We start from the raw sequence: 25,453 nt of genomic DNA, 5'->3' as shown, positions 1-25,453 counted from the left end.
TTGAAGGAAATATTAATGACTTTGTTTCATGAAGATATTCATGTGCATGTAATGAGTGATTTCTAGACAAATGGAAAGACTTTGTGATTATTCCTTATTATTCATGAAATATTGGCAAAGAGAAAGGCATGCATAGATTTAGTCCCCAATTTGCTTGCTTACCCAATACAATTCCCTAACCTTTCACATATATGCACACACATCAATCACACACCAGTCACCATCACAGGATCTGTCTCCAGTTTCCTTAGGTTACTGTGGCCTCAAGGGTATCCATGAAAGAGGCAGGGTCCAGGAGGTGACTTGCTGATTTAAGTGCCTGCCTTGCAAGCATACGGCCTTACCATTGATCCTCCGCGGTGCCACAAAAGCAATGCAGGACCCTGGCTGATGTGCTGTTTGTATTTGTGCCTGGTAGTTCTAGGATCGATGTCCCCAGTACTACATGGAATTTCCAGCCATATCCCAGTGAAATGTGTACAAACACAGCTATAAAAGATATGGGAATACTACATTATGTATATCAACACTGCAGGGATTACCCAGTGATGAGTACAAGACTGTATGTGAGCACTGAAACTACACTGCCCCAATAAGCACCACTAAAAATGGTCAAACACTCCAGCTAACCAGTTGTGAACCTTGATCATTACAACACCACCCACAGAGGGAAGGAAAGGGGAAAGTGTAAAACTAACAAGTATAGGTGGAAAAAAAGGAAATTTCACCTAATGTTTCCCTTACTATAGTGACTTTTGGGATTATTTTAGGGAAATCAGCTGAAATGTTTAAAAGCATTCCTTAGGAATGGCATTTTTACTTTTTCATCCCAATATTTTTCTTTTCTTCTTGATAGTGACCTTGACAATACAGTGACATTTAATTAATCAATCATGTACTAAGAGTTCTGAGTATTTAAAATATGTTAATTGGAATTCATTCTTCATATGGCTATACTTGGACTTAAAACAAAAACCATATTTTTCATACCTTTTACACACAGGAGTTTATTTTTTTTTGTTTTTTGGGCCACACCCATTTATGCTCAGGGCTTACTCCTGGCTAAGTGCTCAGAAATTTCCCCTGGCTTGGGGGGACCACATGGGATGCCAGGGGATCGAACCATGGTCCTTCCTTGGCCAGCAGTTGCAAGGCAGACACCTTACCTCTAGTGCCACCTCGCTGGCCCCAGGAGTTTATTTCTTAAGCGGCAGGAGTTAAATAATGTTTCCTTAATCATTATCAGAAGACCTCTGTATAAATCTATACAACATGGGCCCTGTTACTGAATTAGAAATACTTGTATGTTTATGTTGTGTGTGATAGGAGAGGTTCTCATTCTGATAATGGAGTAGAGCCTATAGAAGCAACATTCTCATAGAAAATAACTTGAAATATTAGGGGTCAAACATAAAAATCTCTCTGAAGTAACTAGATAACTAAAGCCAGTCATATATATGTAAGAAAATCTATAGAAATGATAAATATTAATTGGGTACCTTTGTCCTTTTATGACTGTGTAACTTTGTACAGGTTATAGTTAGTCCCAACTAATGTGTTTATTACTGCCATAAAAATATGCATTTTTGATGCAGGAGAGATGGTATCATGAGTAGGGTATTGCCTACTATGCGGTCAATCTGGTTCAATTCCCGACACCCCATAGGGTTCTCAAGCCTGGTTAGTAATGATCATTGACCTTAAAGCCAGAAGTCAGCCCAGAGTTCTGCTGGGAGTGTTTCCAAAACAAAAAATATATATACATTCTTACTGAGTTAAAGAGAAAACATAGGTTAAGTGAATGTAGCAACTTGAAATTAAGGGAGATATCAGAAAGCATGACCTCCTAATCTGCATGTAAACTGCCCTAATCTCTGGATGACCTTTGAATTATGCATATACAAGAAGTCTAGGCTATCTAGCTAATGTAGAATTAACTGAAGAAAATTTTCAGTTGCTGCTCACTATAGGAGATAAAACATCTTCACTTTTAGGCCTACCAACTGACCTGCCTACTGAAGTTAGAACCAAATTTTTTAATCATTGGGTAATATCAGGAATCAAACCCAGGACCCCACATGTGAGGCGTGTGCTCTACCATTGAGCCACTTCTCTCCCCCCATCAATACTTTTTGAAGATATATAACAGAAGCTAGACTCTGTATATCTTACTATCTACACAATTCATAATATTAGATGTGAATAAACAAAATTATGACCCATACTCAAAAGAATATTAATCAATGCAAAATAACCACAAAATTAGCTGTTGTTTTTATTTAACTAGGACTTCTATAGGATCTTTGTTGTTTTAAATCTGGTTTATTCCTGTATTTTGCTTTTCGGACTGTGTTCTGCTCTTCGTCCTCTTGTTTCCTAGCTCTATTTTCCTGGGAAAGCAGTTCTTAGATTTTTCTGAAAATTAGTTCTTTTGACCAATCCACATAGTATTTTCCTTCTTTTATGCTGCCTTTTTTGCTATGCTTTTGGTCCCAGCAAGTTCAAATTGAAGGAATATTGGAGTTCTCCAAGTAACCGTATATGAGTTGAAGGTAAGCCATCACCAACCTATGAGACAAAGTTGAAGGAACTCGCATTTTAATTCTCTTTTAAAAGGAAGTCCCCAAGCAGAGAGGTGAAACTGTTCATATTTTGATGAAGTGCTGTCAAACAGAGTGTTTGTAACTTCAGAGGACTGGTTTCCTCTGGAGGGGACTTGAAAACTTCATAGGCTTGTGTAAAAAGTCTAATCTTCTGAGTGAATTTGTGATATTCTTCAACCTGGGCAGAAAATCTTTTGGCTGCCTTTTTTCCTCTTTGAAATATATCTTCTCTTATCATAAAAACAATCATGGCAGCATATAACAGAATCTCAGAGGAAAACCTAAAGATACATAGAGCTTGACTCAAATATTTAGGATGCACCATCCAGCATTATGCAGTGGTTACAAACCCAGCAGGACAGACATTTTTATGGCAAGTAGCAGGCTCTGTGTGGTTCCAAAGGGCACTGCCCCCTACCTCTGATGGGCTCTGTGTGGTTCCAAAGGGCACTGCCCCCTACCTCTGATGGTAAGTATCCTATGACCCAAAACTGACCACATAGAGTCTTGGAGAATCTTCTCATTCTAACACAAACATGTGCCCCAAAATAGGACCCATTGTTAGGGGTACAGTGGTTAGGAGAATAGGTGGTCAATTTGATTCTGCAAAACTGTACTCCATTTTTTCTTTGTTCGCTGCACAAATGAAAGGTTATATTAATTGTACAGTATCTTTGAATATATGCAGAGTACTGGTTTCTGTCCAACATAGGTAGTCAATGAGCTCTTATTTGGGTCAAATAAGATCCAAATTAGTACCATATTAGTACTTATGCTTAGTAGTATATCAGGGAATAATTTTGAGGCAGGTCTCACTAGAGAACCCGTGTGCCCCTAGGGAGGTAATGTGAATTCTCCTTATTTAACACTTATTTCTGCTACCTGAGAGTCTTATTTTACTTTCAAAATTCATAGGAGTCACGTCCACCCTTCCTTTTGTTTTATCTATCCTGCATGCAAAAACAGGGATAAAGTAGTCTCACCAAAGGAAATAAGCAAGAGCCCTAGTTGTCAGTTGTAATAATGTAGTTGAAGAGCCATTTGGAATCAAAAGTTTACAGTTTCCAAATTTTTCATAGAGTCAGTTTGTCCTCACTCTGTGCAGGTATCCTAGAAGGAGGTGGCCCTTATTCTGATCCATTGATCTAGACTCCTACCAACAAAGGGCCCTGTGTTTCTGGCACATGCTTCCCTCTTTTAAACTGGGGTAATCTAATCCAGAGTAATCTTTGGGTGTATGGTTTTCCTTTCCGAAGAACTGTTCCTTCTATGGCAGAAATAACCATCTTTTATTTTATTTTGGAAATGTTTGGCCCATACACATCACTGATTAAGACTCTCTCCTGACTCTGTGTTCATGGAAGTGCTTGGAGGTATCATATGAGGTGCTAAGGATTCAAACCCAGGTCAGCCCTGCTGTATTATTACTTCAGCCTCCAAGCCTTCATTTTTAATTCTTTAAACTGCATCTCACTTCCCTCGTATTTCTCCAGCAGACTCAGACACAGATACTCCTAATACAGTAACCAAGACTACCAGAACTGATAACCACCCCAAGTACTTTTTCATGAGGAAGCGCATGTTTAGTCAGCCATCACATCCGGGTGTCCTTAAGGTGCTCTGAGCTTGCTCTGCAGACCCCCTAATGAGTGCAGGACGTAGAAGTTCTGAATAGAAGAGGCAGTGGCCTGATAAATTGATTTTTTTACTCTTTTTGTAATCAATGTTGTCATTTAAAAAGTTTATAACCTGATTTGGAAGCTAAAAGAATTCAGTCATTGTGGGGAGTTTTAACAATGTAGAAACTGGAGAGGAGTTTCAAGAGAAGTCTTTTAGGTTGCAGGTCACAGATACTTAACTGGAAGTAGTTTAAACCAACATGAGTATTTGGGAGTCAAATGCCGGGGAGCCATAGCATAGGGAAACTATCAGAGTCCGAATATCTCAGGGAGTCGGCCTTCTCAGTAGTCCCTCTGTCTGTCTTCTGAATTCAGAAAAGGTTTCTGGATCTCTGGTTTCTCTATGTCAGAAATGTAGTTGCTGATATCTCCAGCAGAATTGGAGTAGAAGTGGGCTAAGAGTTGTGCTAAGTGTAATTTGGAAGCAGTTAATGAGGTTCTTCTAAGGAGCACCCATCTCTGGGAAGAAATGACGTGCCTCCTCTACTGCTGTCATCTTTCCTACTTTTTATCTTGTTTGAAAATCTGAGACATTCAAAGTGGACTTGAACCAGTCATAGGGTTTACAGCCTGCAGCTGCCATCAAAAATAAGCTTATTCCCTAAAAAACCTGTGCCGAGGGAAACATATGGTGGAGGCTAGTGCAATGGTTTCCCAGGCAGGCTCCTACTTGATCATTTCAAAGCCTTGGTCCAGGCAACAATATATTTCTAGAGTCATTTCTGGTGCTTGGTCAATGGGAACTGAGTGTGTCCCATATTCAGGATGGTATATCCTAGTGATTTGTGGCAAGCTAGTGGAGAGATATTGATCATGAGCAGAGAGTGGTTCATAGAGAGTCCAAAGTAAAACAAATGTATACTGATAATCCAACAGAATAAACAGCTTGACTTGGCTGAGCTCTCTAATATGTCAATGTAAGCAATTGCAGCCACCATAGGCGTGCTTTTGAAGATAAGGGCAACCTGTTAGCCTTAAATCAACTGAGATGTGCATGTCCTTCAAACCATTGATTCAAGCATGTCTCAGGCACCTGACCAAATGTGTGTTCAGTGTAAAGAAGTTATACTTACAGTAAAAATGCAAAGAGTATTTTTGATAACCTAGTGTCTTGCAATTGGCACGATGCATAGTATTTGTGGAATGACCAAAAAATATTCGTGGGACTGTTCTGTCAGGAAAAATAATGATGGCACTTGAGATATTAATATTTATCAAGTATTTAATTGGTGCCATCCACTGAGCTAAATAGCTACCTGAACTATTTAGTTTTCATAACACATTAGTGAGCTAAGTTCTATCATTTAAAGAATTGAAAGCTATCATTGAAAGGTAGGATCTATATTTGAAAGTGAGACACACAGCGTTTAAAGGAATACATAATAAGTAGTTGATGCACACATTTGACTACTTGGTCAAATGGAGTTGAATAAAAGTCAAAGCATATATTTTCGTCACTGTTCCAAGAATCATAGATGTCAAAATTGGGTCATCCCAAATAACTTTTTCTCTAGACAACATTGTAATACCCTAAAATTGGACACAGTGATAGGGAGGAGCAGAATTCATAAACTGCCTGAAAATTCATGCAGACATACACTCACAAAACGATAATAAGCCAGAGGACCAAAAAAATCACATTGTTTAGCAGCAATGAGAGCTGCTGGATGATGCTGCCGTGCTAGTGAAATGCAGGGAATTAAAAGAAATTCCTGTAGAAAGTCCCACAAAGAATGCTTTTGAAGCAGAAATGAAATGACACTTCCATGAAAAGGCATTAGAAAGAACATAAACCAAAAGGCTGAGTCACACACCGCAAATTCTAGCAGCAGCTCTGAATCAAAACACAGCTGTCTGGTACACAAACCAAAAAAAAAAATAGTAAAATATAGTCTTTTCTGTCACTTCCAGTGGTGACTTCAATCAGCAGTAATGTCACAATTTGCTATGGAACTGAGTGGAGGATAAACTATTGCTGAGTGAGCATCCAAGGTCCTTAAGGGCACATTTTATAATCAGAAGGTTCAAGAATTAAAAACCAGCTCGGTAATAGAGAAGAGAGAATGGAGACCTAGATTGACTTACTTCATTTGAATAATCTATATTAGCAGAGATGATTTGTTTATGTACCTGCATGGAGAATTAACAGATGAAACTTCCTATAGGCATAAGCAAAATTTCAGTATTTAGCTGTGCCTTTTGTTCAAGAGGGACTTTGGAGGTCAGTAGAAGACAAATGGTAGATATCTTCATGTTTTATCTACTGTGGTTAGAGATTATTCTGCACTTAATCTCAAACTAACTTTTCGGTTCTAATTGATCCAGTTGAGCAAAACTTTGTAAGTTTCTTTTTTTGTTTGTTTGGATTTTTGGGCCACATCGTGTGACGCTCAGGGATTACTCCTGGCTATGCGCTCAGAAATCTCTCCTGGCTTGGGATACCATATGGGACGCCGGGGGATCAAACCGTGTTCTGTCCTAGGCTAGTGCCTGCAAGGCAGACGCCTTACCACTCCGTGCCACTGCTTCGGCCCCCGTAAATTTTTCTTTTTCTTTCTTTCTTTCTTTCTTTCTTTCTTTCTTTCTTTCTTTCTTTCTTTCTTTCTTTCTTTCTTTCTTTCTTTCTTCTATCTTCTATCTTTTTTCTTTGTTCTTTCTTTCTTTCTCTTTCTTTCTTTCTTTCTTTCATTCTTTCTTTCTTTCTTCCTTTTTCTTTCTTTATTTCTTTCTTATTCTTTCTTTCTCTCTTCTTTATTTCTTTCTTTCTCTCTTTCTCTCTCTCTCTCTCTCTCCTCCCTCCCTCCCTCCCTCCCTCCCTCCTTCCCTCCTTCCTTGCTTCCTTCCTTCCTTCCTTCCTCCTTCCTTCCTTCCTTCCTTCCTTCCTTCCTTTCCTTCCTTTCCTTCCTTTCCTTCCTTTCCTTTCTTTCTTGATTTTGAGTCACACCCAGCAGCACTCAGGGGTTACTCCTGGTCTAAACTCAGAAATCGCCACTGGCAGGCACAGGGGACCATATGTGATGCCAGGATTTGAACCACCGACCTTCTGCATGCAAAGCAAAAGCTTTATCTCCATGCTATCTCTCCGCCCCCCTCCCGTAAGTTTCTTAATAGATTCAACTAGGGCCAACACTTTTCTGCAAAGGACTGGAAAGCAAGTATTTTAGTCTCAAAATTTTTGTTTGTGTGTATTAATGAAATAACTGAATTTTAATTATATAAATGCTTCATGTTTTAGGTGTATATAATATTATCAGAGCATGCCTTCCACCACTGTTCATTACGCCTTTGACACTACAGGAACACCTTCCTTTACAAGAAATATTGTATCTCTGTTACATGTTCCTTCCTTCCTTTCTTCTTCCCTCCCTTCCTCCCTCCCTTCCTCCCTCCCTCCCTTCCTCCCTCCTTTCCTTCCTTCCTTCCTTCCTTCCTTCCTTCCTTCCTTCCTCCTTCCCTCCCTCTCTCCCTCCCTCCCTTCCTTCCTTCCTTCCTTCCTTCCTTCCTTCCTTCCTTCCTTCCTTCCTTCCTTCCTTCCTTCCTTCCTTCCTTCCTTCTTCCTTCCATAAGACTTTAAAATGTAAAAAAAACAAGGAAAGGAAATATAGCACAGAGGTTAAGACACTTCCTTTGCACATGATAACCCTAGTTTGATTCCTGAGAACATTTGATCCTGGAGCAGTGCCAATACATTCCAAGAGGCCTCTTAATACTTCAAGGATGACTAGGGTAAAACCACCCTGCACCAATGGGCCTGAGCAGTACCTTATCCTTGAACCTTTGCATTGAACCTCTGGGTCAATTGGCCAATAATCACTGGGTGGGGGTTGGAAACTTGGGCCTCCTGAGTACATTGAAAAAGGCACTCTTAGCTCTAAAGGACCCAGAAAAAATAATTGCTGCCTGAATTTGACCATCCTCCTTTGTCCGCACTAAATCATTGAGAAATTGGATGAGTGGGTGAGAAACTTGCAATAAAGCATGCATGCAATATAATGCATACATTTTGGGTACATGGATTTGTTCTATTTCCCATTAAAAAATAAATTTCTCCTGTACAGTGACCTCACTACTACTTTTTACATTTCTCCAAAACAACAAGAAATGAATTCTACACACGGTGGATCTCAATAAATGTGAATTGGCAGGCTATTATAAAGAAAATAGCTTTGTTAAAATACCATTGCCATGGAGAATCCCAACTTTCCTTTTTTAATAGAATGACATTTTTCTTTCTACTTAAAATCTAAGACTATGTGACATCTAACATGGAAGTCTGGTAATGTCAGCACCATCATCATCAACAATTTATTTTGAGTCACACCTGTCAGTGCTCAGGGATTACTCCTGGCTTTTATGATCAGAAATCACTCCTGGCAGGCTCGTGGGACCATATGGGATGCGGGGATTCTAACCACCATCCTTCTGCATGGAAGGCAAACGTCTTATCCCACGCTATCTCTCCAGCCCCATCATCAACAATGTTATAAACCTATGCTTTTAATATATATTATGGTTTTCAAAACATTTTCTAGGGCCCAATAGATAGTATAGGATGACTGACACTGGTTCCAATTCATGGTACCATATCTGGTTCCCCAGAAAACAGACCAAGAGCTCTAGTTGTGAGGTAACTCACCTCCAAGGAACCACATTTAGTATCAGAAGATATGGTTAATTTCACAAGTAAGATTTTTAAATCAACATAAAAACTTATTTCAGAAGATAGAAATTTCTCTGTTAACAATTAGCTAGACTAACTGTTCAAAATCTGTGATTTAGACAAAATATATCAAAATAAGAAAATATAAAATATGTATTAATTTTGATATCAACATCTAGGTGTTTAACTTGCTGTGGAAAATTACTTTCCATCTTAGGAATCAATTTTTGGGCCATATGTTTACTACTGACATGGATGGGAATTTTCTGCCTCTGGGCTTACTTTATTTATTTATTATCACTGCATTGAAGGGCCATGCATTCTCATCATGCAATTTTTAAAACTACTGCTGAGGCATTTTCACATTCAGTACTATAATAAACATTTTATTATTGAACTCCAGTATGCTCTCCTTTCTTCTAAAGAATGACACCTAAAGTTATGTATCACCAAGAATAAAAATATAGTCATATTGGTTCAGAAAGTTTTATGCACTTTAGATCAAAATGCCAATATTATGAGATAAAAAAAACATACAAGGTGTTGACAACAAAAGACAATATGCACCCACTCCTTTGTGCTGTACACTTCTTTTGTATGCTGTATTGTACAATTGGGACTTACTACTTCATTCTTCTTTTGTCTTCAAAGGTAATTTCCAAAGTTAAGAAATGGAAGTGATGAGATAGAGTAAAATGGTAACTTACCCATTGTCATTATCTATTTATGCTAATTCTTGGTCTTATTCTGGTACCAATTTTTCTTTCTTTCTTTCTTTCTTTCTTTTCTTTCTTTCTTTCTTTTTTCTTTCTTCTTTCTTTCTTTCTTTCTTTCTTTCTTTCTTTCTTTCTTTCTTTTCTTCTTTCTTCTTTCTTTTCTTTCTTCTTCTTTCTTTCTTTCTTTCTTTCTTCTTCTTCTTTCCCTCCTTCCCTCTTTCCTCCCTTCCTTCCTTCCTCCCTTCCTTCCTCCCTCCTTCCTTCCTTCCTTCCTCCCTTCCTTCCTTCCTTCCTTCCTTCCTTCCTTCCTTCCTTCCTTCCTTCCTTCCTTTCCTCCCTTCCTTCCCCTTCCTCCCTTCCTCCCTTCCTCCTTCCTCCTTCCTCCCTTCCCCTTCCTTCCTTCCTTCCTTCCTTCCTTCTTCTTCCTACCTTCCTTCCTTCCTTCCTTCCTTCCTTCCTTCCTTCCTTCCTTCCTTCCTTCCTTCCTTCCTTCCTTCCTTCCTTCCTTCCATCCTTCCTTCCTTCCTTCTTTTTGGTTTTTGGGCCACACCCGTCAGTATTCAGGGGTTACTCCTGGCTCTTCACTCAGAAATCGTCCCTAGCAGGCTCAGGGGACCATATGAGATACCAGGAATTGAACCCAGGTTTGTCTGCTATTAGTCATATGCAAAGCAAATGCCCTACTGCTGTCCTATCTCTCCAGCCCTCTAGTACCAGTTTCATCAATACATCATTCTCCCTAATTCTACACTCTAGAAATTTATGCCTGTTTTTTTCTTTCTCTTCCAAATTATTAGATATGCTTTTCTAGTAGATACTTATAACTCCTTTAACACATTAAAATTTCTCTGTTGCATCTGAAATTATATCCAAGCTCCTGTGCCATGAATTCAAGGTCTTTCATGAGTTTTATGCTTATTAGCTAAATTAATAGATTTCTAAACATAAATATGGTAAATCTTGGAGAACTTCTTATAAAGTTATAAAGGTCATTTTTAGAGAGAAATCTTACTGTTAACTGCTGTTTATGGATCTATTTCATAATCTATTGAGGGATATAAAACCAAAAGTCTTTAACTGAAATCACCCAATTAGAATATATGAGGCATATTTCAGGTAAACAACATTCTCTCTGCTTCTCTCCTTTGTCCTTTCTAAAGGTAGCCTTAATCAAGACCTTAGTCCTTCTAAGGAATTGTGGGGATTTTTTGTTTATTTGTGTTTTGCTTTTGGGGTCATACCCAGTGATGGTGTTACTTCTGTATTCAGGAATTACTCCTGTTGGTGCATGGAGTACCATATTAAAAATAAAAATTCAAAAATACCTTTCCTGTTGTTCTTATATTCTTTTCTGATGTGCTACTTCCTTGTTTTGTTTAGTTTTGATCTATCTGTCTTCATCCTGTGACTATGGAGTTTCTTGACAGCAAACTACATGGTAGAGGCAGAACAAATAGTATTCTAACTTACCAGTTGCCATGAAACCAGGTTGTATCCTATATGTCTTTTGAAGGGTGGGGGTTTGGGGCCATGCCTATTGGTGCTTAGGGTTTACTTCTTGCGTTGTGCACACGAATCATTTCTGATGGTGTTTGAAGGACTATATACCATAACAGGGACTGAGCCAGGATTAGCTAAATGCAAGATAAACACATTAATCTTTGTTTTATGTATTCTGGTTCCTAGATATGCCTTTTTTTTCTATGATAGGCTTGGCTTCTAATTGAATCAGCAAGCAACAGGACATGGAGAGGGATTTAGCAGATAATCCTACCACTATTTGTACCTTCCCTACTTTGTGGCCTATTTTATATTTACAAAAATTAGCATTGTTTCTAGTCTGTGCTCCTCACTCTTGATAAATAAATTCATTGTCTGTGATTCTCAGAGTTGCAATATATGCAGCCACACTCATATATCAGAATATATATCTTGTACACACAAATTTTGAAATGATAGACGTTTGTGTCTGAGCTATTCCTACTTGTCATTTGAAATTTATTTTCCAAGTCCTTTCCTGTCCATTGAAAAATGTATTTTTCAAAATGGATTAATTAATCGAATAACCATAAGATGCACAGTTATAAACTTGTTCATGATTGAGTTTCAGACATACAATGTCCAACATCCTTAAACAGTATACAATTCCCACTACCAATGTTCCCAATTTCTCTCTTGTCATCCCTCCTGCCCTCCCCCCACTACCTGCCTCTTTGACAGACATATTTTTTCCTCTACCTTCTCTTTTTTTGGACATTGTATTTTGCGATATTGTAACTGAAGGGGTGTCATGCCTATCACTTTACTTTCTTTCAGCACCCAGTTCTTGTCGAGAGTGATCATTTAAAACTATCATTGTCATAGTAGTCCTTTCTAATTGCACTCTCTTGCTCTTTGTGGCAAGTTTCCTACCATGGATTGATCCTCCGTGGCCCTTATTACTATTGTGGAGAGAAATCTCTTACTTTGAGAAATGTCTATATTATAAAAATACTCAGGATCTCTAACGTGAATTATTGTGAGAAGTAGCAACTTATCATATTCAAGAGATGATTCAGTTTGTGAGGTATGTGCCTTGCACACAGCTAACCTGGGTTCAATCTCTGGCACCCTATATGGTTTGCTTAACCCAGCCAGAAGTGAATCCTGTGCAGAGAGCAAGGGCTGAGCCCTAAGTATTGCCAGGATTGGCATCCAAACAATAAATGCAAATATAAAATTTTAAAACATAGTAGTCAAAAAACTAAATATCATATTTGCTCTACTTTTTCTTACAAGTTACTTACTAACAAACTAAACAAAGCTATAGAAGTAAACTAAGACATTTGGAACATTTTATTATTTTATTAAAAAGTTCCTTAAGTCCATGTATGTGAAAAAGAAAGCTAAATATTTAAGATCTTCTTCTGCTTGGAGATTCTCTGGTACATATTATTACCTATTTAGCCTAAACTGTTTGTAGGTATACCTGAAATAGGAAGAACTTCCTTTGTAAATGCTGGACTGGTGGACCAAACCAGTGCTTCAATTAAAAGACTCCAGAGTGTGATGAGAAGAAGCTGTTAGATATAACTACTTTTACATCAGAATATTTCTTAGAACCTACATTTCTTGGGAATACACATAAACATTGGTATAAGTGATAGTCTCATTAATATTGAATCTGTAATGTTCCCACAAATGAGTTTAACACATGATTTATTTGGACTGTGTCTGTTTAAAACTAATTCTACTGTAGTAAATGTAAATATAGTCCTTGTTCCTACTATTATATAAAGTTGGCCGCTTTTTGAGATGACAGACTTAAGAGATTTTAAAGTCAGAGTTTAAGTCCCGTGTTGGTCATTGAGATTCTGTGCAATGGTAAGTTTATTTCAGATCCCCAGTTTGCTCTTCTAGGAATCAAAGATAGTACACAACTTATTTTGTGGATTGTTGTGGCTGTATCTGTTTTTATTTATTTACTTGAGGACCATATGCCGTGGTGCTCAGGACTCACTTCTTGCTCGTTTTTCAGGGATCACTTCTGGTAGAGCTTAAGAGACCACATGTGGTGCCAGGGATTGAACTAGGGTTGCCCTTGCCTTGCAGGCAAGGCAAGCACCTAATTCCCTCATATATATACATCATATATATACACATACATCATACATGTATTATATTAAATATATTTGTCCTGAAACTACATGTGTTTAAAACAACAATGCATATACATTATATGTGTGCATATATACATATATATATATTTCCACACTGAGTAGTGTTCAGAGTTTATTCCTTGCTCTGTGCTCTGGGAACAGTCCTAGTGGAGCTTGGGGAACCATTATGTGGCTCTAGAAATAGAATCTGAGTCAGCCCTCTGCAATGCAATTTATCTACCCACTGTACTATCACTCAGGCCTTTTATCTTATCACCATGTCTCCTGCAAGCATACACATGACAAATGTTAACTCATTACATTTTTTTTGGTTTTTTGATCTAGGCCCAGTGATGCTCAGGGGTTACTCCTGGCTCTGTACTCAGTAATCACTCCTTGCAGACTCGGGGGTCATATGGGATGCCAGGCATCAAACCCAGGTTGGTCCCAGGTTGGCTGTGTGCCAGGCAAATGCCTTACCCATTGTGCTACCACTCCAGCCCTCATTACTTTTCATAATATGATTATAATGACAGGGGTTGCTTTATGTGACAGTGCCATATTACATATCCTGAAAAGTAACAGCATCTTATTCTAATATTGGTCACAGTACTAAAGGAGGGTCAAGTACTATAGAGTCTGAGAATTTCAAGTTAAACTACTTCAGTTTGAGAATGTTGGTAGAAAACATGAGACTCGAGCCAAACATAGGGACTTTATTACTATCAGCAGAGCACACAGCAGGAGCAGTGGCTTTATATGTGGCCTCCTTGCTTACTTCATATAACCTGGGGAAGGAAAAACATTTCAGGTGGATGTTCCTGTAGTGAAGAAGTCTGTGTTGAAGTTCTTCCATTCCTTTAAAATGGGTCATTAACATTTTTTCTAATCATTACTAAGAAGCAAGCATTAACTTTAGTATTTTTCATATTAAGCAAATAAACCATCCCCTGAGAGAGATAGTGGCTCTGTTTTCTAAGACAAGACTATGAGCCAGACAGACTACCTTCAAATACCAGAACCAAGGCATGAAGAACTGCTTCCACAAAAGAAATACAGTATGTTTGGGAAAGTAATGGGTGAAAAGAAAGTACATAAAATCTTGTAGAATTAAATTTACCATTTGCATTTTAACTTTTTGATATATACTATACACAGCTACATAGGAAAAGCTTACATATCACAATTATACCATTAGATCAACTCTGAGAATAGGACACAACTAAGTAAACAGTATCCAAGTCAACAGTTAATATCCAGCTTCAAGAATTAGCCCTTTTGCTCCCTTCCAGTCGGCATCCATTCTCCAAAGACAGCTCCTATTGAAGAGTAAATTCTAGCTATAGGGTAGTTTTGCCTAGGGTAGTTTAAATTTAATCATAGCATGTATACCCATTTTTTGTTGGGTGCGTGTAACAAGGATCTTTCTGCAGGCTCTATATATGAACCATATGTGAACAATATGCTATATACATGAACCACATAGTTTACTTTGTGACTGGTTTCTCTTACTCAGCACTGTGGTGATTCCATTTATCAATACAATTGCACATATTTCCACTGTGTATTCATATGCTGTATACGATTCATATTTACAGTTAAAGACAATATTACTATTAAATGTTCTACTGTTGCTGAGCACTTGGACAGGGCCTGGTTTTGGATTGTCACAAATATTGATGTGTCTATATGTATATATTATAGTTCATATATTTAATGAATGCATGTTTATATTTCTTTTGGGTAAATACTTACAAAGATGAATCTGGAGCAACAGGTTTGAAATGGTTAAACTGTGCTAATACTAAGTTCTGATTTCAAATAGTTTCTCATTGTTCATTATTATTTGCCTCCAAAGAGTGCATTTGCATCTGCTTGAAACAACATGCCACTCTGTGTCCATGATTAAAATTAAAGGTTTTATAAAACAGTCTCAATTAGGCATTCTCATCAGCCTACATACCAAGTTTTAATTAAAATGCATTCGCATTAAGTTTCCATCACCTTGTGTTGCTATTCACTTTTGCTGTAAAACAAGTAACAAAGCAAAGATAGACTTGAGGTATTTGCAGAATACATACCCAAAAGTAGAGCAGACGAAACAGAAATGAAAGCTAATATGGAATGAAAATACCTGTGAAAGAGAGTCCCAGTCATGCTAGAGGAGATGCTTAAGAAGCAATTGATATGAATATATTCCATATATTTGGAGCACTCAATTGGCTATGTAAGCAAATAAAATGATATGGAGAGAGTGGGTTTACTGGCTCCCACTAGCCAAGGCAAAATAGCAGGTTAAGGCATTAGTCCATAGAAGCAATTCCTAAAAAATGAGATTTATGTGCCAGAATATAGAAAAATCAGGAAGTTGTAGCCAAATCCAGAATTGCACGGAAACATGAAAGGCAAATGAGAAAGCTGTAAAGGGTAGAAACCAGGCCAAGTCTCCAAGGAGACTTTTTTAGAAAAGTACAAACAGTACACATTATTTTATTGAACAAATGCAAAAAACTAGAAGCTGAGGCAGAAAAGTAATGCTGCTTGCTATTTTAAAAAGTTCTAGGAAGATATTCTGTAGTGGTATCAGCGATGAAAGTATCTCTACCCACTCCCAAATTAAAAAGAAAAACAAAACATGGAGTTGCATATAGCTCAAAGATTCCTAGGTCTGATCCCTAGCAATGCATGATATCCTAAGCACTGTCCACCAGAAGTAATCCCCAAAACTACAAAAATGGTTTTTTGTAGTTGTTACAGTAGTTGATAAAAAGAAATAAATGACTTCATCAGTATCCTGAGTATTAATTTTATGGTAGTTGCTTTTCCTAAGGTTTACCTGGTTTTATCCCAGACACTACATGGTCCTGGATCATTGGGGATAAAACCCTGAAAGCCTCCTAGTACTGCCTGCTGTGGTCCTGGCTGTTATTGCAAATTGAGGCACATAGACACCTCCAGGATGACCTGGATATCCTGAACACCACGGGGCTGGAGCAGCACTGTCTCCTCATACCCTTGCATTAAGTTTCTGGCCAGCTTGGCCATTCTGGTTGGCTGAGAATTGCCAGTTGGTTGTTCTGGGACTTCTGAACAGCATTTGGTATATTTCCTCCTCCCAAATATATGCAGAATAAATGAAGCATTTACTAGTAGAATTGGTGGGGGAAATCCAAGGAAGCAATCCAGGCACGTGCTTGGGAAACTATGTGGTGCTGGGGATTCAAATCCCAGACACATGCGTGCAAACTACGTACTCTAGTACTTTGTGTTATCTCTCTCCCTGATCTATTCTTTCCTTTAAAAATGCTTCTTTTCCTTAGTTCCTCGCCACACTTTTGTTTCTCCTCTCAAAAGACCTTGGGAGGAAAATTTCAAAGAAACAATGGAAGATGAATAATTTAAGCAGAGTGAATTTCAGTCACTATGGCCAGTGATGGAAAGATGCTCTTCCCCAGAAGGGGAGACACTTGATTCTGCTCAGCGTGGGAATGGAAGAGAGAGGCCTCACACATGACTGTTCTCTGCAGCATCTGAACAATGTCTGAATCTGGAGTTGGGGTATTCCTTAGTGTCAATTCAGCAGGAACACTTACTGAAACATAAATGTTCATATTTACATTTGCATATAATTTCTATTTACTAAAAACTCGGGCAAGTTTGGTCTAAAGTGTTGGTTTTAAATTGTAGTCTTCAGATAAGCGCTGTGTGTATCACCTGGGAAGGTGTTTGAAGTGTAAGGTACTAGTCAGGTTCCAGACATAAGAGTTTTTGCAAGATATCCAAGTGAGCATGCTACAATTTAAGATTCATTGCTCTAACATTCAAAGGATTGGAAGAACGGTAATAAAATAATCCTGGGGCCAGAGAGTACAGGAGGTAAGACACTTGTCTTGAATGTAATTGGCCTAACTTCAGTCTCTGGGACCACATATGGTCCCCTGAGCACGACCAGTATTAGAGCTGAGCATGGAGCCATCGTAACTCTTGAACACAAGCAAGACAAAGCAATTGAAGACTCTCTTCATCCATTGCCTCTCCTTTGAACATGACCTGAATTGTAGTAGCACCTAAAAGATTTCCCTATGCTTTATAAATGTCTTCTTTTCAAACTGATTGAGAAACAAATAGATTCAGACTAATTATTAGTAATCATTTGGCCCTCATTACCTCTGGCTTCCCTACTTTTGCTTTTATTCTGCTTAATTCATTGTCTCATATGAGGTAAGATTCTAGGGACGAGAGCAATATTACAGTGCATAGGGCACTTGCATTGTATTTGACCAGCCCTGGTTCAATTCCTGTCATCTCATGTGTTCTTCCAAGCTTGCCAGGAGTAATTTCTGAGCACAGAGCTAGGACTAACCCCTTGAGAGACTACATTTCTAGTTACAGCCCCCAAACCAAAACAAGCAAACAAACAAAAGTCAAGGAAGACTCTAAGAAAAGGCTTTGAGTCTTGACCTTTGACTTTAAGAAATTAAATTTTAGCATTAATTTATTAGGTATCTCAGAAAAAGTTATTGGTTAATTATAAACAAGACTCTAGGAGCCAGTGAGGTGGCGCTAGAGGTGTCTGCTTTGCAAGCGCTATCCAAGGAAGGACCATGGTTCCATCCCCCGGCGTCCCATATGGTCCCCAAGCCAGGAGCGATTTCTGAGCGCTTAGCCAGGAGTAACCCCTGAGCATCAAACGGGTGTGGCCGGAACAAAAAAGAATTAAAAAAAAAGACTCTAGATAGAGCACAGAGGAAAGCCACTGGGATAGAGATGACAACTCACTGGTCAGCTGGTCTTGAGATGGACCCCTGAACACACGAATCATTAACTTAGGGACTGATAGAAGTCCCTGTTTATTTTGGGGGACTTATTAACTAAGAGTCTTGCAGGAGCAAAAGAACTAATGGCATTTTCTATCATCCACTGTGCTTGGGATAGTATCAGTGGATTTTCCAGGCTATTCGGTGGCAGGTTATTGAGCAGGTTTCAGAAGCTGAATTTGCTAGACCCTGAAGTTGCATAAGATCTCATAGTATTCCCCAGGCGTATGAGGGTGGCAGGATGTAGTGTGCGCACTAGTTGCAAAGTGGGATCAAGTCAGGAATAGCGTAGTGTGCAGACTTCAATTACCTGTACTAGATAAATGAATACCGACAGAGTATAGGTATATTTCTTGTGGTAAGGACATTTAGCATGATTGTGATTTAACATGACATTTAACAGTATGATCCAAAAGTCTTCTAGGGTATTTATTCAAAAGAATTTATCATTGATTTTGTTAGCTCATTGTGGTTTTTGAGCACTCAATGACTAATGGTTTTAGTCATTAAGTAATTGTTTTATATCCTTTCCTCTTTGGGCCATAACTGGCTGAGCTCTGTGGTTATTCTGGGATTGTACTCAGTAGTCACTGTTACTGGTGCTGGGTGACCATCTACTGTACCGGGAATGGAACTAAGGTCAGCTCTATGCAAGGCAAATGCTATCTTGTACTATCTCTCTCGCCCTGGATCTTGTTGTCTTGTTAAAAACAAAACAAAATTAATTATTGAAACCAGAATGATGAAGAGATCTTGCACTACTACATTAATTGCAGCACTATTTGCAATAGTCAAGATTTAGAATCAACTGGAATATCTGTCAACAGAGAAATGGATAAACTGTGTTGTAAAGCAATATTGGAATAGTGCTTAACCTTGGGAAAATTAGTAAATTATGTAACATGGGTGTAGCTTGAACACATTATATTGTGTGAAACTATCCATACAAAAAGACAAATAGTAAGTATTTTTGTTTATGTGAAGAACCTAAAAGAGCCAAATTTATAGAACCAGAGTTGAATGGTGGTATCAGGGAAGGGGCGGGGAAACACAAAAAAGGGAAGAATATTGTAAATCTGGTAAGGCAAATTCCCCCCTCATTTTTTCCAAATGTATTTTGGCTTTTTAACTATTCCAAGAAGAAATATATTTAATTTTTCATATTATAAAATGTTATTAAATATTTTTGTTTGGTAATTAAACCTTGAATTAATTTAGCACATTTTTATTAAATTTATATATTTAAATGCTCTTCTATATTGAGTAGTTTCTTCAGAACAATATTGTTGAGATATTTTTATTAGTCATAAGAATGTTGTTCAAGTTTCTTCTACTGTGATGTTTCCTATAGGTTTCTGGTATGCACTTACTTTCAAGTGAAGAAATTTATATTGTTTGAATTACTTTGAGTTTGATGGGATTTTGGTTTTGAGTATTTTGGTTGTAGGTTTGATTTCTGGGCCATTTATGGTGGTTATCAGGGCTGACTCCTGCCTCTATGCTTGGGAACCATTCCTGACAGGTCTCAAAGGATGATATAGGATGCTGTAGACAAATTTTGGTCTGTAGCATTCAAGGCAAGAACCCTACTCTCTATACTATCTTTTCAGTCTTAATTATGAGCTTTTAAGAGGGAATGTTTTTAAATTTTTTCAGAGAAATTTATCATACCATCAAGAGAAATCTTTTCTCTGTATTCTGCCAATGATAATTATTAACAGTTATTAATAGCAATTATATTTGCATCCTGGAATAAAATTTTATACCTAATTTGCTTTCACTATAGAATACTTCTAAAATTTTATTTAGGACTTCTTTTCATAAGAGAGATTGGCTCATAAGGTTTCATAAGAGTTGGTTATCAGGGCTACACTAATCTTATAAAATACATTGTCAACCTTCCCATCATTTTTTATGCTCTAAAAAGTTTAACTAGGAAGTATATATTCATTCTTAATGTTATCAGTATAACTAACCTATAAAGCTAATTGGGCCTGTTGCCTATAAAACAATGAGTTTTTTTTTATTACTTTCTTAATATGTTAGAGCAACTTATTTCTTTTGTCTATATTTGTCTTCTTCAGTGTGGTAATTTCCATTTTCTAGGAAATTGTTTTATCTGAAAAGAAGAGGTAGTCTAGCTGACAATCCTCATGATTTCCAGAGTAGTGAAGAATATTCTTCAGACTAAAAAAATGTAAAATGTTGTACACCTTGAAAGAACTGAATTTCATTTCCTTTCTCCATTTTTTCCTTGATCTGTTTTGAGTTCCAGAAGTATGCCAGGTTCTGCTCTGCTTCTTTCTTTACCTATGAGTCACTGCTCTGAAGCAATCTTCTCAATTCCTTGGGATAGCAAAATCTCTTTATTCCTCTGTCAGTCATTGCCAATAGTCTACGTTCTGAATTTTTTTCATTTTGGATCATTTTTGCCATTTCCCCTTCTTCCAGCACTGGAAATGAAAGCCTCTCTAACCTCAGACTTTAAGACATGTGCATTCTCCTGAGGGATTTGTTAAAATGAAGGGACTGATTTAGACAGTCTTAAACATGGACTTGACATTCTTCATTTCTAACAAATCCCAGACAATGAAATATGGATGCTAGTCCATTTACCGTAACTTTAGTAGCTCAGTTGTAGACCATGCTGAGTTTAAATGAGACTTAGGGTTAGGGTTAGTTTGGTGCCAAGTTCTCAAAAGCTGGACGGACAAGACAGAACAAGTATTTAAAGAAAATAACAAGTATTGACAAAGAGATAGAGCCAAGGTACACTGTTGATGGAAATGTAAACTTGTGCATTCACTAATAAAAATACCAAGAGGACTGCTCAAAATATTAAGGATAGAAATAATACATGATCAGTTCTTTTCCTTCTGGATATTTATCCAAATAATATGAAAACATTAATTTTAAATGACTTATTTTTGTTGTACCATTATTTTTGATAGCAGGGGCATGGAAACAAACCACATGTGATATGTAGATACACAATGGTATACTAAGCTATAAAAATAGATAACATGTTTCTATTTTCAACAACAACATGTTTGAACCTTGAAATCAGTGAATTAAGTAATAAAAAATAAACATGGTACATTTTCACTGATATAGGGAATATTAAAAAAACGGGGCTGAAATAGTAGTACAAGAGTTATAGCATTTATCTAGCACATGGTCAAACTCAGTTTAGTCCCTCGCACAATATATATATATATTGTAATATATATGTAATATATATGTAATATATATTGTTTCCAAGCAACCAGGAGTATCCTTGAGCACAGAGCCAGGAATAGCCCCTGATAAATGCCACGTGTGGTACAAAAACCAAAACCAAAACAAGTAAATCAAGCCCCAAACAAACTTATATTATGATAAATAGTAACTTGCTTTGATTTTAATGTTTGATAAATTTTTTAACTTAAACATTTTTTACTAATTTTTTATAACACCATGATTGATCACGTTCATAATACAGTCATTTCGGGCATTAAATGTTCAAACACCAATCCCACCACCAGTGTCACTTTTCCTTCACCAGTGCCCCAATTTCCCACTGATCACCATAGGACACCTCCATGTAAGCAGTACAAACAAATTGGTTTTTTTTTTCAAGAGATGCACAATCATTTTTAAGTGTTTTGTTTTTCTTTCCCCCCAACTAATGCAAAAGCAGGAAACAAAACACATTCAAATTCTGATTGAAAATCTGAATAGATATGTTTCCAATAATAAGATTGTTATGAATAGACATTTTTCATCTTCAAAATACCTTATTTATGTGTGTTATATGACCAAATAGCATTTCCTAAATATTACAGTGCAGTAATGTTCCTACCTTAACTTTGAAGAGCCTTTCAAATTTAATAAAAAGGATTTCAGGTCTTGCCCTCCCTCCTTGCCTTTTCTAATTCTCCATTTCTGGAAGAACCTGTTCTGCTTTTCATAAAGGTGATATTAATTTTGTAAAGGTTGCTTAACAAGATTAAAATTTTATAATTTTATTTGTAGTTTGAATATCATTTGAGATTGTGTTTGAATATGATTTTGGTCCCCAACACCTCATAATGTGCCCTAAGTTATCACCAACTATGATTACTGATCACAGACTAAGAGTTATCCCTGAGCATTTTTGGGTATAGTTCCCCCCAAAGGAAATAAAATCCAAAATCTAGTAACTAAACCAAAGAGATAGGACAGGAGCGAAGATGTTTTACTTGCATGTGGCTGTGATGTTCACAACTTTGGTTTAAATCCCAGGCACCATATATAGTCCTCTGAACACTGCCAGGGGCCAGTCCCAAGAATGATGTCAGGAATAGCCACTGAACACCATCAGACAAATAATGAAATGAAAATTTTAATTTTAAATTAAAGGTTAATGTTCAATATATGTATGCCTTCTTTTGGAAGTACACATTTCATCAACATAGTAAAACTGTTCAGAAGATAGACTAAACTGAGAGAGAGAGAGAGAGAGAGAGAGAGAGAGAGAGAGAGAGAGAGGCAGAGAGAGAGGATATGAATGTCTGGCATAAAGGCAGGCAGGGGAGAAACTGGAGACATTGGTGGCAAGAGATATGTACTAGTGAAGGGGTTGATATTGGAATATTTTCAACTAAAAACAACTGAAAAATGTTTTTAAAATGATAACTGTGAACTCTTCTGTAGCATTTTGTCTTTTTTTACAACTTTACCCAATCTTTGAATGTTAAATCAGTTTTTAAAATGACAAAATTATAATAAATACGTATACACATGCTTTTATAATCACATATACATATATTTATTTCCATTGAGAACTACTTAATAGAATGACCAAAATTATTTTCATTTAAGTGCATATATTGATTGTAAAATTTCAATTGCACTTACATTTTATGTTAATGTCTGAGGCTCCTATTTCTGAGACTGAATATGCTATGAAATGTTGGTAAAGTAACCCTGGCTAATTTCCTGAATGTTATTTTCCTTAACTATTCAGATTATGAAATGAAATCTAGGTGGAACTAGAGAATATGCTGAGGGAGGTCAATTAAAACAAAAGAGATAGGTACAGAGTGATCTCTTTCATATGTTGAACTTAACACAGCAAGTTAACAACATAATGGGATAACTGGTCCACAAAGTCTAGGTCAAAGAGATCTTGAGGTTTTGGGGAGTAGGACAGTATACACTGGTGATACATGTGATGCTGGAATTATGTGCATGAGAAGACATTATTAATAGCATTGCAAACACTAGCATCTTAATTTAAAATTTCAAAAAATTCAATAATTAAGGGTTCGTTTCTTTTTCTAAGAATGCTGGCACAGTTTATGGTCTTCTTTAAAAGAAATTTGTTTTCAAGGCTGGAGAAGTAACTTAGAAGCAAAACATTTGCCTTGCACAATTGAGGCACTGAGCCTGATTTTTGTCACCACACAGAACAAAATTGTTTTCCACATTGCATAATGTTATCTGAATACCCCTACTACTGCTGTGCTGTTTGAGGAAAATTTATTCAGCCAAATTTTGCTTTGTTAATAAACCCAAATTGGGGGCTCTTCTCTCAGAGATCAGGTATAAGAGACAATGAAGCTGATATCAGGGAAAAGTAATAGATTTATTCAGGTGTTAGCAACTTAAGACTTTAGTGGAATTGTGTTGTTGGCTTTGTTTTTGGTTTTTGTTTTTGTTTAGTTTTTGGGTCACACCTAGTGGCGCTCAAGAGTTACTCCTGGCTCTGTGCTCAGAAGTCGCTCCTGACAGGCTTGAGGGATCATATGGGATGCTGGGATTCGAACCAGGGTTCCTCCTGTGTTGGCCACGTGCAAGGCAAATGCCTTACCGCTGTGCTATCACTCCGGCCCCTGGAATTATTGGCCCCACAAAAGAATCCTACTTTCATGTTGGGATTAGGGGTTTATATGGGACTGGATGAGAATGTTTGTTATAAAATATCGTTCTGAATTGGGAGAAAAAAATGGCTCCTATTCCATGGCAATCTAGCTAAAGCAGAGATTAATGAACTCGGAGTGACAGTCTGTTCCTTGTAAAATTTTGAGCTATTATTTTAGCTCAGACACACTAGCTCAATCAGCCATCTCCAGGGTCCACATGATAACCTTCAAGAATCCTTCCAGAGTGGATAGTGTTTGCTTTCTTGCCATTCCATTATAACTGGATCTGATTGAACATTAAACATACTGTTCAAGAGACTGGAGGCAAAACACTTGGCTTGCATGCGGCTGACCCAAGTTTGATTTCCAGCATACCATATGGTCCCATGAGCCTCTTAGGAGTGATCCCTGAGTGTACAGAAATAAGTGTGACTCCCCAGAACAAAACAAACAAAATATAAAGTACAAGAGAACATTGTTTTAGGATTGGGAAAAAAAAGGCAAATGCCCACGTGAAATGATTAATTATAAGGTGAACATATGTGAGAAGCAAGATGGAGTGTATTGTTTGCTCACAGCTGCACCCAGTTTTGTCTTGCTAGGAAGTATGTACATAATTTGTACATAGGGGAACCACAAAGGAACATGAGTGCAGTAATCTGAGTCTAGGGGCAGAAAAATGGTTTAAATGGATGGAGCAATATGCTTATGCATGTAGGAGCCCAGGATTTGAACCCAGCGGTGCATATTTTCTCTTCTGAGCAGTGTTGGTTGTACCCTTCTTAAAATATAAAAGAAGAGGAGGAGGAAAGGAAGAAGGAAAAGCAGAAAGAAAAAGGAGGATGAGGAAGGAGGAAGAAGAAAGGAAGAAGAGGAAGGAGAGGAGAAGGAAGAAAGTAAGGAAGAGGAGGGGGAAAGGAGAAGGAATGAGGAGGAGAAGGAGAAAGAAAAAAAGAGGAGGAGGCCCAGAGAGATAGCACAGTGGTAAGGCATTTGCCTTGCATGCAGCTGATCAAGGAAAAAATGGTGGCTTGAACCCCAGCATCAAATATGGTTTCCCATGCCTGCCAGGAACGATTTCTGGGCACAGAGCCAGGAGTAACCCCTGAACACTGCCAGGCATGACCTCCAAAAAATAAAATAGAGACAGAGAGAGTAGGGAAGAGGAGGAGGGGGAGGAAGATGAAGGAGAATAATAGTGTGATATTACCAACAGTGGAGTTGTTTTTGACTCTAGAAACAAGAAACAGTGAAGGATTAACTGGAATCTAGATTATGAGAAAGTTATGATACCTAAGAGAAGATTTTGAAGAAGAGAGACAACCCATAGTAAAACTGCCATATGGAAACCTAAAGACTAAGTACAGTATCTTGTTTAGCATTAATGTCTCAGCGCTCCCTCTAGGGTAAACCCAACCAGGAGACAAAATTCAGGAACCACACTGACCTTAGGGC

The sequence above is a fragment of the Suncus etruscus genome, chromosome X, assembly GCF_024139225.1.
Source record: "Suncus etruscus isolate mSunEtr1 chromosome X, mSunEtr1.pri.cur, whole genome shotgun sequence".
NCBI classification, from domain to species: domain Eukaryota; kingdom Metazoa; phylum Chordata; class Mammalia; order Eulipotyphla; family Soricidae; genus Suncus; species Suncus etruscus.
Note: the sequence above shows the minus strand (reverse complement) of the source record.